The 18,040-nt window shown below is 31.4% G+C and overlaps 1 pseudogene; it reads left to right on the top strand.

Annotated features, from left to right (window-relative positions):
* The first annotated feature begins 865 nt into the window (after positions 1-865).
* On the top strand, positions 866-2,436 carry LOC145629449 (serine acetyltransferase 1, chloroplastic pseudogene; annotated as a pseudogene).
* The last annotated feature ends 15,604 nt before the right edge of the window (positions 2,437-18,040 follow it).

The raw sequence follows: 18,040 nt of genomic DNA, 5'->3' as shown, positions 1-18,040 counted from the left end.
AATTAAATGAATATCAAATCTTATCCATTTCAAAAGGCCATGGAAACCAATTCATTAATTCATCAAAATAATTCTAAGCACATTGCTTTCCCTAGTAGTTCAATTACATATTTAGACAATTAATATAAGATAATTATATTAATGTATTCTTAATTATGTAGAATAGTTTCCTTGCAAATGTTTATCCTCTTTGATAAGGCAACTTAATTTTGTATTTTTCATGCTGAAGCACATGAACAATCTAGTTGTATCCAGATCTATGAATCTATTATATGATCGAACCTTTAATTTACATTATTTTCCTTTTTGTGATTTTCTTTATTAAAACAAATATCGTATGGAGTACGTAGTATTTTATAATTGTGCCTTCTTGGTATACAAAAATTGTAATATTGTGATTTTATTTCACTCTTATACCTTTGACTATAAATATATATTTAATATTAATCTATGAAAATATTTTCAAAATAAATCTTTGAAATTATGCATTGAGATAACTTAAAACAAAGTACTCCGTACTACAAATATGAATTGTGTAAACAATAAATCTCACATTAATTTGATAACATAATTTTAACCTTGTAAAACCAACACGAAACACCAATCTTAGTATCCCTAATTGCAATTGACTTTTTCAAACATAGCTTATATCCTAACACCCACTCACAATTACTAACAAAATGGTCCAAAAAAAACCCTTTATTTATTTATTTATTTATTTTTTTGAATAGAAGAAACCCTTTTATTTAGCCAAAAAAAATACAACAAACAAACAACCTCACCAACATAGAAACCCTCTCTCAAAATACAAGTAATACAAAAATTATTAAAAAAAAAAAAAACCTTTTTTTAAGCAAGAAAGAGTGACAAAATCAGTGACATGAGCCTACTACTTGTTTACTCTAATTCCATAAATTTATCCCAAAAATTATCAATTTCTTCAAAATTCTTGGGTATTATATATACTCATAATAACCATAGCCGACCTTCACTCTCACCTTCATTTCATCAATCATCCATTTTCTCTCTCCTCAATTCTCACCATTCAATCTCAATTTCCAATTACCCTAACCCTAATTTCAAAATACCCATTTCATTTTTATCATCGCCCACAAAAAAAATGGCTACTTGTGTTCATACATCTCGAGCAGAGCCTTCAAACAATTGCGATTCCGATCGATCTCAAACTGATCAATATCGTTATAGATACTTAAATTACTGTCGACCCACTTTTTCTGATCTTGTTTCCTGCGCACCCATTTCGCAGATTAGTCGGGAATCGATTAATTCGAAAGAAATCATCGAAGAAGAATCTGAAAAAGAAGAAGAAGAAGATGATGATTTATGGTCAAAAATGGTGGAAGAAGCAAAATCTGATCTTGAGCAAGAACCCATCTTATCAAATTTCTATTACAATTCAATTTTATCTCATAAATGCTTTGAAAAAGCTTTGGCTAATCATTTAGCAGCGAAATTGAGCTTTTCAAGCTTAAATTCAAACACCCTTTTTGATTTATTTCTTGGTGTTCTAGTCGAAAGTAAGGAAATCATGGAATATGTTAAAGCCGATTTACGAGCTGTTCGTGAAAGAGACCCTGCTTGTATAAGCTATGTTCAATGTTTCTTGAATTTCAAGGGATTTTTAGCATGTCAAGCACACCGAATTGCCCATAAATTATGGACACAAGGTAGAAAAATTCTAGCATTACTAATACAAAATCGAGTTTCGGAGGTTTTCGCTGTTGATATTCATCCAGGAGCGAAAATCGGTCAAGGGATCCTCTTTGATCATGCTACTGGGGTAGTCATTGGTGAAACAGCTGTGATTGGAAACAATGTTTCGATTTTGCACGGGGTTACTCTAGGTGGCACGGGCAAGACGTGCGGAGACCGGCACCCGAAAATCGGAGATGGGGTGTTGATTGGTGCAGGGACTTGTGTGTTAGGGAATGTTAAGATTGGTGATGGTGCAAAAATTGGTGCAGGTTCTGTTGTTTTAAAGGAAGTTCCAGCAAGAACTACTGCTGTTGGTAATCCTGCAAGATTAATTGGTGGTAAAGAAAATCCATTTAGACTTGATAAGATTCCTAGTTTAACTATGGATCATACTTCTCATATAACTCAATGGTCTGACTATGTAATTTAGAATGTTTGTTACATGTGTTAGTGCTTATGTTGTGCTATGTAATGTAATGTCTCCTATGTTTGTGGGAGGATGATGATGATGACGACGACAATGACGGCGATGATGGTGATGAAGGGATGATTTATCCCGCCTGGAAGAGGCTGAGGAGATTAGAGAAGCTCATATTTGTATGCTATTCTAGTACCTTTTGTTCTGTTTTTGGTAATAAGATGAATTAAGATTAGATTATATGTATGGTTACATTAATGGTTACTATGTATGTTTGTATAAACTCGCGTTCTTTTGTTTTATCCCTTATGTTTTGGTGCTTTACTTTTTAGTAACTCCGAGTAATTTATTACTTTGATATGCAAATTACGCGTATTTAGCCTTGGATTACCCGAAAATGTACCCTATGTGTCCACAATTGCTCCATGGGATCATATAAATTAGGCAACTTGTTTGATTTAGTTAACTAGTTGCAAGTTTACGATTGAGAGAAAGTTGGCTTGATTTAGCTATAAAATTAAAGTTAGCAAATTTGCATAAATCTAAAGAATGGTTGGATTATGCATATCTTATTGTACAGTTTCAATTTTGTTTTTTTGATATGCATGTTGTTGTGGTGGGGTCTAAGCATATTCTTCAGTTGAAAACTACTCCAAATGGGGTTGATGCCTTTAAGTTTGGATGGCAGAAAGTGAAGGTTCAAAATGGATGGCTTTCTAATATTTGAATTGAATAAGGCATAAATTGTGAACTAGATTAAGTACAGCTGAATTGATATTAGGGTTCATTCCATATGTATCAGAATTTCGGCTGGGATGGTTTCGATTTGTCTTTTGCGTGGTTATATGGCGATGTGCTTGCCGTGAGCGTGACCTCTAGGTAGCATGGCCTATGGTGGTTGTGTTGTGCTTGCCGTTCCAACGGCTAAGCTCATGGTCTTATGTCGTGTTGTGTCGGCTCATATGTGATTCCTAATTTTATTTCATTACCTCGTAATTTTTTCGGTGATGGTGTTTGTCGTGTCAATATTGTCTTTTTAAAGGACACGCACACGTAGATTTTATTTTAAATTAGATTCTGAAATTTGAGATTAGATTTTGAAATTATGTTGTCATTGCCGGGCAAATGGTAAGTTGAATTCTTCTAGCTTCTTGACAATGACCTTTGAATCAATGCTTTGCTTTTTTTTTTTTTTTTTTTTAACTTACTTTGCTTGTCAATTCTAAAGAACAAAGAAATATCTCTATTTACATTTACCATAGAATTGTGCCCCTTTTGATTTGGGGTTTTTGTTCCTTGCTGATTAAAGTTAGTTCACATTAACAAATACTTATGCACATGGTAAAAAGTAAAAATTGAAAAGGACAATTAAAATGCCACAATCATGTTTTTTCAACAACGATGATTTCACATTTGTACATTTACGCATGGCTAATTGGCAGCTATCATATGTCCACATACACTATGTACAACTATGGTATTAGTAAGTGGTGGTTAATTGGTTATCAATTGAAGTTGAGGTAGTTAGTGTAGGCAATACTTTATTATTTTAAACCCGAATACACTTTCTAAGTTTTTTGGAAACGTTTAAGATAAAAGGTAAGTGAATGTTGTTGATAGATTGTGCTAATAAATTTCGAGTATTCAACCCTAATGATCATATGTACTTTAACGAATCCTTAACATGATTTTATTTTTACGGTTGTGTTTTTGCTTTCGGGTTGTATGTACGTGAATCATTATTGAGGACATATGCTGAATTCAAAATGAGTTCAACCTTCATGGCTAAACATTTTTATTTTTATTTTTTTTTTTAAAAAACCCCCTAATATTGGCATATGAGAAGGAATTTGGAACAAAGTAATTATCCAATTAATTATTTTAATGGAGTTTAAAATTACTTAAACAATGCAAATAAATGAATAATAGTACATGATTGAGGGATCATGAGATCTAAATTTCATTTTAATATCGATATAATCGTATTGGCTAAGTAGTTAGCAATTTAGCATCAACCAATATAGTTTGATTTAAGTACATACTCAATTGACTAGTATACATAGATTAATTCAATATATAAAAGTGGATTAGTTTAGGCTTTGCTTTAATTATTAATCAACTACTAATTAATTAAGTCTCCCCTCACATTGAGGAGGGCTTGATTGTGATTGCAATGTAATTTTAAATTTTGATTGTGAATTATTTATCAGCCACTTCAATAGTAGAACATTATTAAAAGAGTACATTGCTTGGTCCACAATTCTTTAGGATTTTACTTCTTTTTTAGACCAATCATCCATTTTTCAGGGTCATCAACTTTTGAATTACAATGAGGACATCTTGTAGATAATAAGTAATTAAAATTTGTGATCCATATTTTGATTTTAATAGGAGAAGTGGGACACTTTAATATTTTGCTAATGGAGATAAAGAACTAATTTCTTTTTGTTCTTACATACGTAGAAACACAAACACGAAGTGCTTCATAAATTATCCAATCTACTTTGATTATATTATATGGAAAGTGGGAAAGATTAAAATTTTAGCTTTATTTTAAGCCTATTGCTTTGTTAAATTTGTGAGGAACTTATGGAAGAACATGATGAATTATCAACGAACTTTGATATAATTAACACCTTCCGTATTTATCGATGTAAAAAAACTTAAGACAAACAATCAACTATAAAACAATTAAAACACCAAAATTGATAATGTAAAATTCGTGACTATGTACCGTTTCAAACATGTCAAAATTCAAGATCATTCATAGGATCCAGACCAAAGTTATTTGATAAAACCTCAATTGCTAACCTCAATGGCTCAATATAATTAACCTAATGCCCTAGAGAGAAGAAAAAAAAAATAGATCATTCATCTTTATAACAGATGAATTCTTATTATTTATGCAACCATGCAAATATTAACAACTCTCCACGTACTACTTATTATAGAACATATGCCATGGTAGGGAAACATTAGGCAACTGCGGCAAGCCCATAGACGTGGGTAAATCAGCACCGTATGATGATACCGCCCCACCATTATCGACGATTCCTGGCTTTTGATCATAGTATATAGGATCCGTATTGTACATAACCATATTGTTGCTAGTACTACTAGCACCATGATCATCTAATCTAGGTGCACCCACTTGATCATGGTACACATTTTGATTTAAGGGCATAATTTGGTGGTAATAATCTTGAGGAAAATTATAAAAGGGAAATTGATTAATAGACCCTTCAAATTTAGGGTACTCCATTTGATGATGAGCATGATTTTCACTAGGATTCATAACACTAGAGATGGGTGTTGGCTCAAAATAAGGTACTAATGACATTGCTAACGACATCGATTGATTAGTATCATAAGCCTTAAAGCCCTTAACCAAGTCAATCCTTTGCTTCACAAACTCAATCTTTTGATTCAAATTAACAAGAAATTCCAAAAGTTGATTAGGGTTTAACCTATCAAAGGAAGAATCCCAAGAAGGGTATTTAGCCAATAATGCATTATTATTATTATTATTATTATTATTATTATTATTATTATTATTATTATTATTATTATTATTATTATTATGCTTTAGATTAGAAACTTCTTGATGATTAGCCTTTCTTTTACCCTTATCAAACATGTCATGCAAATTAAGGGCTCTTTTGCTTTTATCCTCCTTAGGAACCCTTAAATACCTATCAATGATCTCCCTAGCTATCATGGGATCCCTTGCTCTATCCATATCTATTGCATTATTCGAGGCCGTTTCGTTGTCGTCTCCTTTGAAGGAATACACTTGAGCTTCCATGGGTAGGTAATTCTTCTCTTCTTTGTAAGGGTAGATAATGATGCAAATTGGGACATTACATAAGATTGAAAGTTCATGACCTTTTTTAACCAAACTTTTCAATCTCTTTACAAAGGTAGTGTTCCTTGTTTTTTCCTTGCTAATGAACTCCTTTGCCTTTTTTGCCCTACCCATATTATTATTTACTCGTGTTTAAGGTTTATTTTTTGAGAGAGAACAAATTTTTTAAACAATATAAAGTAACGAGTAATTGAAGGTGTTTAAAAAGTTAATTGGGACTTTTCTTTGACATTACGTTTACGTGATTAATTATGGCAGTTGGGAATGTGTAATAAGGCAACTAAATCAAAATTTATTTCATGCCTTAACAATTGAGGAGAATAAAATTATCGAAATATTCGTAATGATTTTGACAATTTGGACTGAGTATATTTCCATATAGATTGCTCAAAAATCATTAATTAAATTCCATAATTATACGTTATACCACATTTTATTAATATTTCAGACATCCCGTCCACATCAACATAATTTTTTTTTTCTTCTTGTCAACAACAACAAAAAAAAAAAAAAAAAAAGTAACTCTATATCACCAGGTAACTCTTATTTTACTAACCCTTGAAGTACTGAGGCGTGATGCATGGACCGCTAGCTAGCAGATATGGACCATACCAAAGAGCGAAAAGTCAAAAACTATATAGAATCATTAATCAACAATAACAGTATTTAAAAATACTCTCTTTCTTCTTTCCTTCTTCCTCCATCGGAATTTCGTTGGAAAAAAATTGTATAAACTAGAAAATAACAGTATATTTATCAGTAATAACACTATAAATAGAAACAATTTTAATTTATTTTATTTTTTTATTTTTGGGTATAGGCTTATACTTAATAAGTAATCCATATGAAAATCAAGTAACCCTTATAGCACTAACTAAGTACCCCTCTTATTTTACTAACCAAGTAACCTCTTTATCATTAATTAACCCAGGCCGGTATAACTTATCAAGTAATCCCAGTATTACTAACCAATCTAAGTAACCTCTTGTAACACTGACCAAGTCAACCTAGTATGACTTATCAAGTAACCCCAATATAACTCACCAAGTAACTCCTATATCACCAACCCAATATGACTTATCAAGTAACTCCAATATTACTGACCATGTAATACCCTGACCCCAAACAAATTAGGGAGGGACCTATTGTCACGAAATGCATATCAAGGGCCAACAACTGTCCTTACAGACCAACACAAGTCCTTCTGGCGCATTTTGTCCTCACTTGTGCGCACCCCAAGAAAGCTTCCTAGTAGGTCATCCATCCCAAGATTACTCTCTGCCAAGCACGCTTAATTGTGGAGTACATATCTTAATAAATGAGCTCTCTAAAATGAGATGCATCTTATTGATTTTTTTATTTTTTTTATTTTTTATTTTTTGGTGAAAGAGAGGGGAAAGCCCCAAAGAGAACTACAAGAACAACTAAAAAACGAAACAAAAACACACAAACAAAACAAAAACCAATGAACAAAAATAAAAGCAAAAACAGAAACTAAAAATAAGCTCTACGCCTTCGTATGAGTAGGATGTTATCGGTTTTGATATGAGAAGTATATCAAATTCTTTTAAAACAATCTTGAGGGGTATTATAGACCAAGTAACCCCTATATCACTAAGTTTCCTAATATGACTTATCAAGTAACCCTAGTACTGTTGAGCAAGTAACCCCACTAATACTGATCAAGTAACTCCAATAATATTACTAAGTAATACAAGAACCCCGTTATAACTTAGCAAGTAATTTATAACCCCACTTTAATTAAGAAGTAACGTCACTTTTACTAACAATTAACCCCATTTCTACTAACAAGCAAGTAACGGACACTTGTAAACATAGGCAGATCTAGGGGGGCCTACCCGGGCCTTGGCCCCCCTATGCCCAGATTTTGATACATGTAAATAAACAATCTTGTGTAAAGTATATGAGTTTTATAGTTGGTTAGTTACTTGATGCATAGATTTGAAAGGTCAAGGGTTCGATTCCCCCTGTTTGCACAAATAAATTCTAAATCTACCCTTGCCTGTAGATCCATAATGTATCCAATAAGGATAAGATGTTATGAAATATTTGTGGATATCCATTATTCCGGAACAATCTAGAACTAGGGTTTATATTCTTATCCAATTAAACCCTAATATATTGTATGTATATATACACCTTATCATATGGAATAATATACACAGATTAATTCTCTCTCAATCTCTCATCTTTCCCCATTATTTCACAACACGTTATCAACACCATAGATCTCTCTCAAAGTGACAAATTGAATGGAATATAAATCCAAATTTTGCGATTGCATCTTGCGTGCAATTATGTTACTTGAATTATAGTTTTGTTTAATTTCAAAATTCACAACAAGATTAATGGTTGGACCATATTCTTGTTGGAATTACATGATCTGTGTTGGACCATATTCCTTTAATGGAATTAAGTGGGTTTCGGTCTCCTCGTGGCGTATGTGAGATGTGACTAATCTAGAAAGTGAACATATTAAGAATAGAGAATCCTCAATTGCTACAACGAGATCCGTATCAGGAAAGTTTTTCATCTACTTATTATTTTCGTAACCATATTGTATATACTGTATATGTTAATTATGTTACGTACGAAAGTTTAGTATTTTATTCGTTGTTTTGTTTTGCAATGTCGAAATTAAATTAGTACTCCTAAATGCTTGCCACATAAACTGTCGAATAATATACCCATATCTGTGAAACAAGTTTGGCATGACACTAATTGGTTTAATATTGTTTGACTTGTTATATATATGTAGTATGTTGTAGAGTATTATCTATAGTGCTTATAAGACAAATTCTCATCACTCTATTATCCCCTAATAATGGTGGTTTTGGTTAAGACTTCATTCATAATTTATGATGGGAATATTATATATATTTTTTGATGGAGTAAAGTACTTGTTTGATTTTCCTCGTTAATTGCACCACGACAAATTATTTCCGATTAGAATAAAATTATTCTTGAACATATAATCTAAGTGATTTGATAAATTTCTTTTATGTACCCGATTGAATTGTGTTAATCTACTATGAGAATCAGGTCCGTTTTAAATGAGTATTATACTATTATCACATGTTTAGCATCATGGATACAATTATGTGAAGTTATATATCGTTTGATTTGATTTGCAAAATATTTCAATAGCATGAATCTTTTTACGTATTATATGATTTTGTAATGAATTGTTTATTAATTATGGATCACCAAAGCTCTAAGCACCAATCAAATTACTGTTAAAATTAAGCTAAGAAAAGCCGATTAAAATCTAGTATGCGATTAGTGTATTAGCGGTGTTGGTTGAGTTTTGACAGGAGGTATCATGAAGTCATTATGTTTAACAGGGAAGTTCCTTATTTCATTTATTATATTGAATTTTATTTTCACAAAATATACAAGTACTTATTATGGCCTTTTAATACATGTTACTTCGTATATATTTATGACGTACTCCGTATTGTTTTGTTATGTGGGGTTTGATAATTTGATTATGGGTTTGACCGTATGATTATAATTAAAAGTTAGTAACTCACCTTGGTGAGTGTGTTCTATGATAGCTTATTTGTTTGTGGTACTTGTTGATTTACAGTTCCTTTGATTCTTCTAATACTTATTTAACTGCATCAACTATATGTCTCCCTATTGATGTTGAGTTATTGATCTCCTGAAGAGAACAAATTATGAAAAATAGATCTAATAATAACTACATACATTTGGGTTAGAAACCTTCTGGAACAATCTAGAAATGTCTAATGGTTTTGAAAGTATGTTGACTGGATTATTCTCCGTTCACAAAACTAATGTGTTCCTATATATGTCATGAAATCTCTTGATTATTGAAGAATTAACAAGTATATATTTTATATATATATATAAAATTCATGGTAAAGTTCATAATTATTTGAGCAAAGAATAGTGTTATGAGTTCAAGAAATTAATTAAACATGCTATTTTGAGCAAATTACTTGAAGAATGTTTTATGCCCATAGTTTACCGAATTTTCAACATAAAGATGAATATAATTGGGCAGGAGAAACAAGTAAGAGTTTTGTAAGAATATTTTTCTTTGCTTGATACATGACATTACCAAAAGGATTTATGATTTGAGTGCAAGGGATTTCAAGGTTGTTGGATAATTAAGATTTATTTCATATCCCCATATGCAAGGATTAGGGGGAGATATTATTCATTTCGTTATTATATATAATCCTTGCACATGAATTGTATGATATATTGATGGTCAGTATTGCATACATTTGCTTTAATATCAATGTCAATAATTTATTTAATAAAAGCGACCACACCATCCTGAAGATGGATGTAAATAAATGAATGTCATTGATCATTACTGGTTGTAAATGCTCCAATTAAAATTATTGTCCCAGAAGGACAACATCGGTTAATAATGAAACCTAAAGCACGTCTGAAGCATTGTAGTCCAATAGATTATAAATAAATAAATAAATAAGAACCTTCAGAAAAAGAATGGAGCAACTATTGACAATGACAAATTTGAGGAAAAGATAAATCCCTTTACATTTCTAGAATAAAATTATTTTTAGTAAAATCAATATGTGAGATTAGTTGATTGTCTTGCTAATTGTATAAAGAAACACATGTTGGTGTTCTAATATTACATCACATTCATAGTCATGCATGAAGTAAATTTGATAAAATGATCACTAGTGTTGGAAAACTGACCAGAGTTCAAATTTAGAGAAGTGATTGGATGTGATAATTAAATTAGGCCATCAGGGTTTAAAAATTACCCGTTATGGAAACCTGAAGTTTCGTTTGATAATGTGCTAGACGCTCTCTCAATGACAAATATATGAAATGAATTGAATGGCAAGACATAACATTGAGATTGAGCTATATTTGGATTCTGATTCATATTAATTTGTATATATGAAAATTTCAAGGGTTAATAAGTTTTGATTTTTTTTTATAAAAGAGTAATAGGTGACCATAAGTTCACCAAAATATCGTATATATTATTGTAAACTATCAGAGAACTAGAAGCTCACCAAATACATTATTTAAGGCTTTAAAGATCCAGAAGATCACCAAATACATTATTTAAGGCTTTAAAGATCCAGAAGATCACCAAATACATTATTTAAGGCTTTAAAGATCCAGAAGATCACAACCTAGTAGAATTACAAGCAAGTGATCTATGCTTGTATAACAATTCTTTTGATTGGGGCTATTATATGTCAGCACATAAGAAATTGGAAAATAATGGAAAACGTACAGCTGCACAACACATGTCTCCCCATTGACATTGTTTTCCAGAAGATATTATGAAAAAGGTAATATATAATAAATACACCTGTAATGTAAAATTAACGAAGAAATGATTCTTCATTGAAGTTGTTCTCCAGAAGAGATGAAACTTGTTAAATACAAATCTTCTGAGAAATAAATTTTGATTGTGATCCTCCTAATGAAATGAATTTTATTGGAACTTTGTATACTAAGTTGGTGAAGAACTGTGATGCCCCTACATATGAGATATTTTACCAACTTAGGGGGAGAATTGGAGTAAGTTGGCAAAATTTTTTTTTTTTAAAAAAAAAAAAACTGATGATCCCTATTTAAATAATGGTAATTTGAAATGTTTTCTAGCCAACTTTCATCCATATGCTATCAAGATATGTTGCACATTTATGATTTGATTTGTATTCAGTTATGACTCATGTTGCATAGCGTTGAAGATACATTTTGGTCATATTAATTATGTGTATACATTGAGATAAAATCTTGCCAATTGTACTTGAATCACTACATCTGAAGTGTAGGTTGTATACGATCGGTTCCAACAAAATAAAGATATGTTTAATAGATATGATATTTGGCAAGATAGTGCAGTTGACACTAATAGTGTAATAGTATATACCATAGTGTATGAAATACCCTAAAAGTGGTATAAATATCTGAATTATTATAATAGATGGCCTATTATGTAAGAAAAGTTGTGATGGTACCAAATAAGAAATGTATTCAGATATCATAGTAAAATAGCATGCGGAATGTAAATTAAAGGAATTTTATGATACCGGTACATAATGGAACCGATGAATAATATGCATACGCATAATAGAATGGACTAATGAGTAAGGGATTTGAAATATATGTACATTTTGATGTCGACATAATGATAATGATCATAAGTTTATCATGGACCCGAAGTCCAATGAAATATGGATTTTTAAATCCACACTGTACAGTGTCTTACATTATTTCGAGTCCTATGTATGTTCATATGCATGTGTGAGTCATAGGTTACTAGATTATTCATTGCATATGTTCGAAGTTGTTATATGCATTACTCATTGTATAATTTGTTTAATAGTTATCATGTTTTATATATCTCATATTGCATGGATTAATTTCTTACAATGGTTGTGGTGTATATGAATGTTCATTCAAAGTATAGTAAGACATATTTACAACTTTGATGAAAAATTAGAATGAGATATTTATATTCCAATGGGCTTATAATTGTAATGAAATTATTGATGACACTTATTTAATTGCACGTTATGAATCATGTAAAAAGAGTTCATGAAGAACTTATATACGACGAATTTAAATATCCAGCCCTTGAAAAGTCTATGTGACTGAATCATTGACATCTCAACCTGAAGCTTGAGCATATAAGTGTTAGTAATGAGAATTACTATTTGTATATGAAAGAGAACTATCGTGTTAATTATAAATATTCTAAAGAATCAATAAGATACTTATGCGTGATACTGTTTTATCATGGTCCAGAAGAACCATGATCAATGTATATAATTACATGTGCTATATTATTATTTCATTCAAGATTGGAAAATCAACATTAATAATATCATGGGTTACCATATTATTATTAAGGAATGTTTAATCAAATTATAATGATCATCAATTTCGATTATTCACGACCTCCGGAAGAAGGCATAAGTATAATAGTTAAGGCAACTTTGAACAGAGATTTTGAATGAAATGTGGACAAACACATGTATTATGGTTATAGGTTTGGTGATATGAAGACTCACTTGTTTGAGTAAAAAAATTTTGAAGATTTGGAAGACTCGAAATTAAAATCAAGGAATGATACTATTCTGCGTCATGTGTGAGGACACTCAACTATATTGGATTCATTGCATTACAAGACCTCAAGCTATGTATTCATCAGGGGGAGAAATTACGCGCTGCACTCTTTTTCCCTTAACCATGGTTTTTGTCCCATATTGGGTTTTTCCTGGTAAGGTTTTTAACGATGCAGCATTTCGAGCGTATTACGAAGATTGTTGTACTCTTTTTCCTTCATTAGGTTTTTATCCCATAGGGTTTTCCTAATAAGGTTTTGATGAGGCACAGTCTTCGATAATGGACATCCAAGGGGGAGTACGTGTTATGAAATATTTGTGGATATCCATTATTCCGGAACAATCTAGAACTGGGGTTTATATTCTTATCCAATTAAACCCTAATATATTGTATGTATATATACACCTTATCATATGGAATAATATACACAGATTAATTCTCTCTCAATCTCTCATCTTTCCCCATTATTTCACAACATAAGATGTATTTTTTTTTTGGAAATAACTACTCATCAAGACCTTGCAACTAACTACCTTTTTTTTTTTTTTTTTACAATATTTTAAAAATAATGCTCCTTAAAGTTAAAAAAAAATGCTAGATATCACCATCCTTAGGGCCTGTTCTCATATGATTATTTTTAGTTCAGTTCAGTTTAGCTCTAATAAGTTCAGTTCAGCTCCTAATTTCCTTCTCTTATTATAAAATATTCATTTCACTTCAGTTCAGTTCGATTTAGTTCAGCTTTAATAAGTTCAGTTCAGTTAAGCTCATTTAATTTCAGTCAATGAGAACAGACCCTTATTTGAGTCCGACCACTTTTTAAGACTCGAGGGCCTATAACATACACTAACAGTTATTTTCTTCTTCTTCTTTTTTTTTTTTTTTTTTTTTTTAAATTTTTTTTACAGAAGTTAATTTCTTCTTTTTATAAACCATTTGGGTCGATTTTCCCCCCTTCATATTAAAGTTTTCATTCCCACCCCTTACAAACTCCAAATTCTCCAACTTTTTTCAGCTAATCATTGAAATTGATAGAGGAATCCTTCAAAAATTCATCTAAAAAGCTAATTAAAAAAGATTGAAGCGAAAAAACAGACAGAAGTTTTTAGTGTGGCAGGCCACATGGTGCGGCAATGTTACCTGTATGGTATTACTGGTTTTGTCAGGGTTATTATTTGTATTAGGTGGTTACTAATATGGGTTACATGTAGGTGTGTTACTTGTATTCTAACTTCTGAGTAATACATACAAGTAACCCCTGACAAAACCTCAATACCAAACCTATAATATCCTACTAGTAACCCTTGAACAAAACCGGTAACATCCTACACATTTTTCAGCATGATTAATTACGAAGATATGCCCCTGAGTTATAAAAAGAAGTTTTACATTAATGATGATTGTGGGAGTTTGAACAAGTATGTTGAGGTTGTTGCTTGGCTTAGAACCATAAGTAGCTTTGATGGGAGTGTGTTTGAAGGGATCCCTAATCTGAACTATTCGGAAAATGGGCGGGTATTCATTGGTAGAAATTGAGGTTATAACTCTGCCAAATTCATTATCGCCAAAATGACTCTTTATGTGGTTGCATATTTAGCCTTTAAGATGTGGTTTCAGTTTTGGTGTGAGTATAACATTAAGGATTTCAGGAGGTTAAAAGATATCAACGGTTCATACACGACCAAGCCTTGGAAATTCGTCGGCCCTAAGTGTATGATTCAAGCCATTGATGTCCGCATACAATTTATACACATTATATAGTAATTAAACTCGTACACAACCTCATAAGTAAACAATAAGTCATTAATTTTATATGTGTGCTCAATCAACGTGAACAAATTTGTTAAATAATTAACAAATTACGTGAACAACATATATAATATTCTACATTGTTGACATATATAAGTATTAAATTACTCGTAATTTTGATATATCATTATTTTTTCATATTTTTAATATTTACAATAAGATTTTTTTTTTTAAATTAGTGGTGTTAATGGACATTTGAACTTGAATAGTATGAGTCTTAACTCGCGCTATAACAAAAATAACTACTTTGAGAACATATTATTAAGGTTAACCTAAGTATTGATTCATTAATACCTATCTATAGATCTATGGTTGTAGTGTCATCTTATTATTCACTTCTTGTTGATGTTGATTTAGATGTTGAAATTTCCGATCAAATGTTCTCATGTATTGAAAAGATCAAGATTAAAATTAAAGAATGAAGTAAGACAATGGAAACAAATGAGTGTTTTATTCTTATCGAGTCAGTTTGGTTGTATACCTTATAATGTACTACTTATAATTTATAAATATTTATTTTGAAATTCTTTTAAGTAATAATATAGTTTTTAAATTTCTCAGTGGTGAATTGTGATAAATGTTATTATCTTTGGTAAACCTAATCTATTAACTATTACTAAAACAAAACATGCTGACATTATTAAGGGACACAAGTCAATTTCTTATTAAAAATTTTCCCGCCTAAACTATTTTTGACATCATTTTTTTTTTCTCTCTTCCTATATTCCAAAACTAAATAAATACGGTGCAAAATTAATTAATGAGATTATGATTTTTCTTATAACTAGGGTGGCCAACGCGCGCGATGCGCGCGACATGGCTAGCCAATGCAGAGAAGTTATCAAGGCTTATCTTTGTACTTAAGATTTTAGCTTGTACACAGTTATGATTAGTAAGCATTTTGCACGTAAAATGTCTTATGCACTCTTTAAATGCAGAGAAGTTCAAAATCATATATCCTTAACCCTTTCTTATGTATTTTAAAGAGTAAAAAAATAGCATTTACATGCTTTTATTATAGAGTCTGGATGATTCTCTAGAATAAAATTTTGATACATATTACAAGCTGAAAAACAAAGAGAAACAAACAGATCGAGGAATAATGAAATTTTGCATCAATTTGTTCTTGGGTATAGTACCCTATGAGTAGTTAGGACTCTTAGGTGTTAAATTTTAGTTTTGAGTTTGGATTTTGCTCAAGTCCAATGCAACGTACATTTATACTTAGTATTGCTGTTAAGTCTAATATGACCATCTAATATAAAGTTTGGTAGCTTGAACCCATTGTAAAAATCCAAAATAATAAAATACGGAGTAGGTTTTTTTATTTCCTCTCTTTGTATATTGGTCCAGGTGATTTATTTTTTATTTTTTAATACTCTGTAATTAAACCCAATGTAAGAAGAGCTGAGTTATCCAATGTAGGCAAGCTTGAGCTCAGCTTAATTCAACTCAACAATATAAAGAAATACAGTCAATCATTAAACTGATACTCATTAGATGCAGAGCATATAGCATTGTTAGGATGCATCATATCAGAATCTCACAAGAAAAGTGGTATCTTCTCTTCTAACAAGTAACAATAAACCTTTAAGGTAGGTTAGGATTGATAAGAGAAGATATACAGTATTAAAAAAAAAAAAAAATCTTGTAATATTAAATGGGGGCAAATCCGTAAATACACATTTTTGGGTTATAATTGTCACAACACTATTCATAAGAGCAAGATTCTACTTTTTATAAAGTAGGGATATAAATTTGACAACTATTTAAACAAATAATGGTTACTTAATCCGCCCCTCACCTTCGCCGGTGCAGCCTCACCTTCGCCGGTGCGCCAGCGTCCTCCACCCCCAACGCGCCTCTCAACTCATTCTCCCTGAACCACCGCCCTTCCCCAAAACCAACTCCCTAAGCCGCGAAATTCCCCTCGAAAATCCTTCAAATTCTTAATCTTTCCTCCCTAAATGAAATCAGATTAATTTCTCAAATTTTCGAAGCTTTAGGGTTCAATTTTCGCTCGATTTTAGGGTTAGATTTCGTTGGGTTTGATTTCACTCAGTCTTGAGGGTTAATTTTGCTCGATTTTAGGGTTCTTTTGTTCAGTTTTAGGGTTTGAAGGGGCTTTTTTGCCGGTAAGGAGGGGGTCACCAACGGTGGGAAGAGAGGGATTTGTCAGAGGAGAGACAGAGGAGGGGGTCACCGGCGGTGGGAGGAGAATGTTCGATCAGAGGAGAGAGAGGAGGGTGGTCACTGGCGGTGGTTTGGGCATTTGGAGTTTTGGGTTGGTGTTCGTCTGGATGGTCCGAGAGGGTGTCTCAGCGGGGAATGTTTGTGGTTTTTTTTAATAATTTAATTATTACAAAAATAAAAGAAATTAACCATGGTTAGTGAATTCATGTTAAAATAGCTATTCTCTTTGATAATCTATAATTCGGGTTTACCAAAGATAATAAGTTTTTTTTTGCAATAATTTTAAAATCCATAGTGTTATCAAAAAGAATTTCCCCTGAATTAACTTATTAAGTTTGTATATTTTTGCCTTATCTTATTATGTTTGAAATTGGAGAATGGTGTAAGACTTTAGAAGCAAATGAAATAAGAATTGTTTTGAAATACGGAGTATCTTATTAAGTATGTATATTTTTGCCTTTTTGGAAATATTTGCTATTTTTATATAATTAGGGAGCTATGCACAGATATGGCCGAATTGTAATAACTTGCCCTAAGACTCGAAATTTGTTGGGTAAAGGCCTTTATTTGGACACTTTACTAAGAAATAGATATAAAGCATAATGTATTGAAAATTACCAGTATGAGTTACACGGGATGAAATAGTTGTAGTTGATGTTATACGCAAGGCTTTAATTAAAATTGTAGATTCTTGTAAGGAAATTTTGTCAACCAATTAAAGCATGTGTTTTGAAAATAATTACCTATTAAAAAAAATTTAACAGAACTACCACAAATTTGTAAAAAGTTTAAGTAGCACTACCACTCTAAAAATTATGGCTAGAATCTCCGACATTTGGGTCTCACTTTTTACCTTTATGAAGAGGAATTTAGTCAATTTAGATGATAATTTAATGAGGTAAAAGTAAAAAATGGAACCT

This window comes from Chenopodium album, chromosome 4 (genome assembly GCF_948465745.1).
Source record: "Chenopodium album chromosome 4, dcCheAlbu1.1, whole genome shotgun sequence".
In the NCBI taxonomy this organism is placed as follows: Eukaryota; Viridiplantae; Streptophyta; class Magnoliopsida; order Caryophyllales; family Amaranthaceae; genus Chenopodium; species Chenopodium album.
This window is presented reverse-complemented; position numbering and strand designations above follow the sequence as displayed.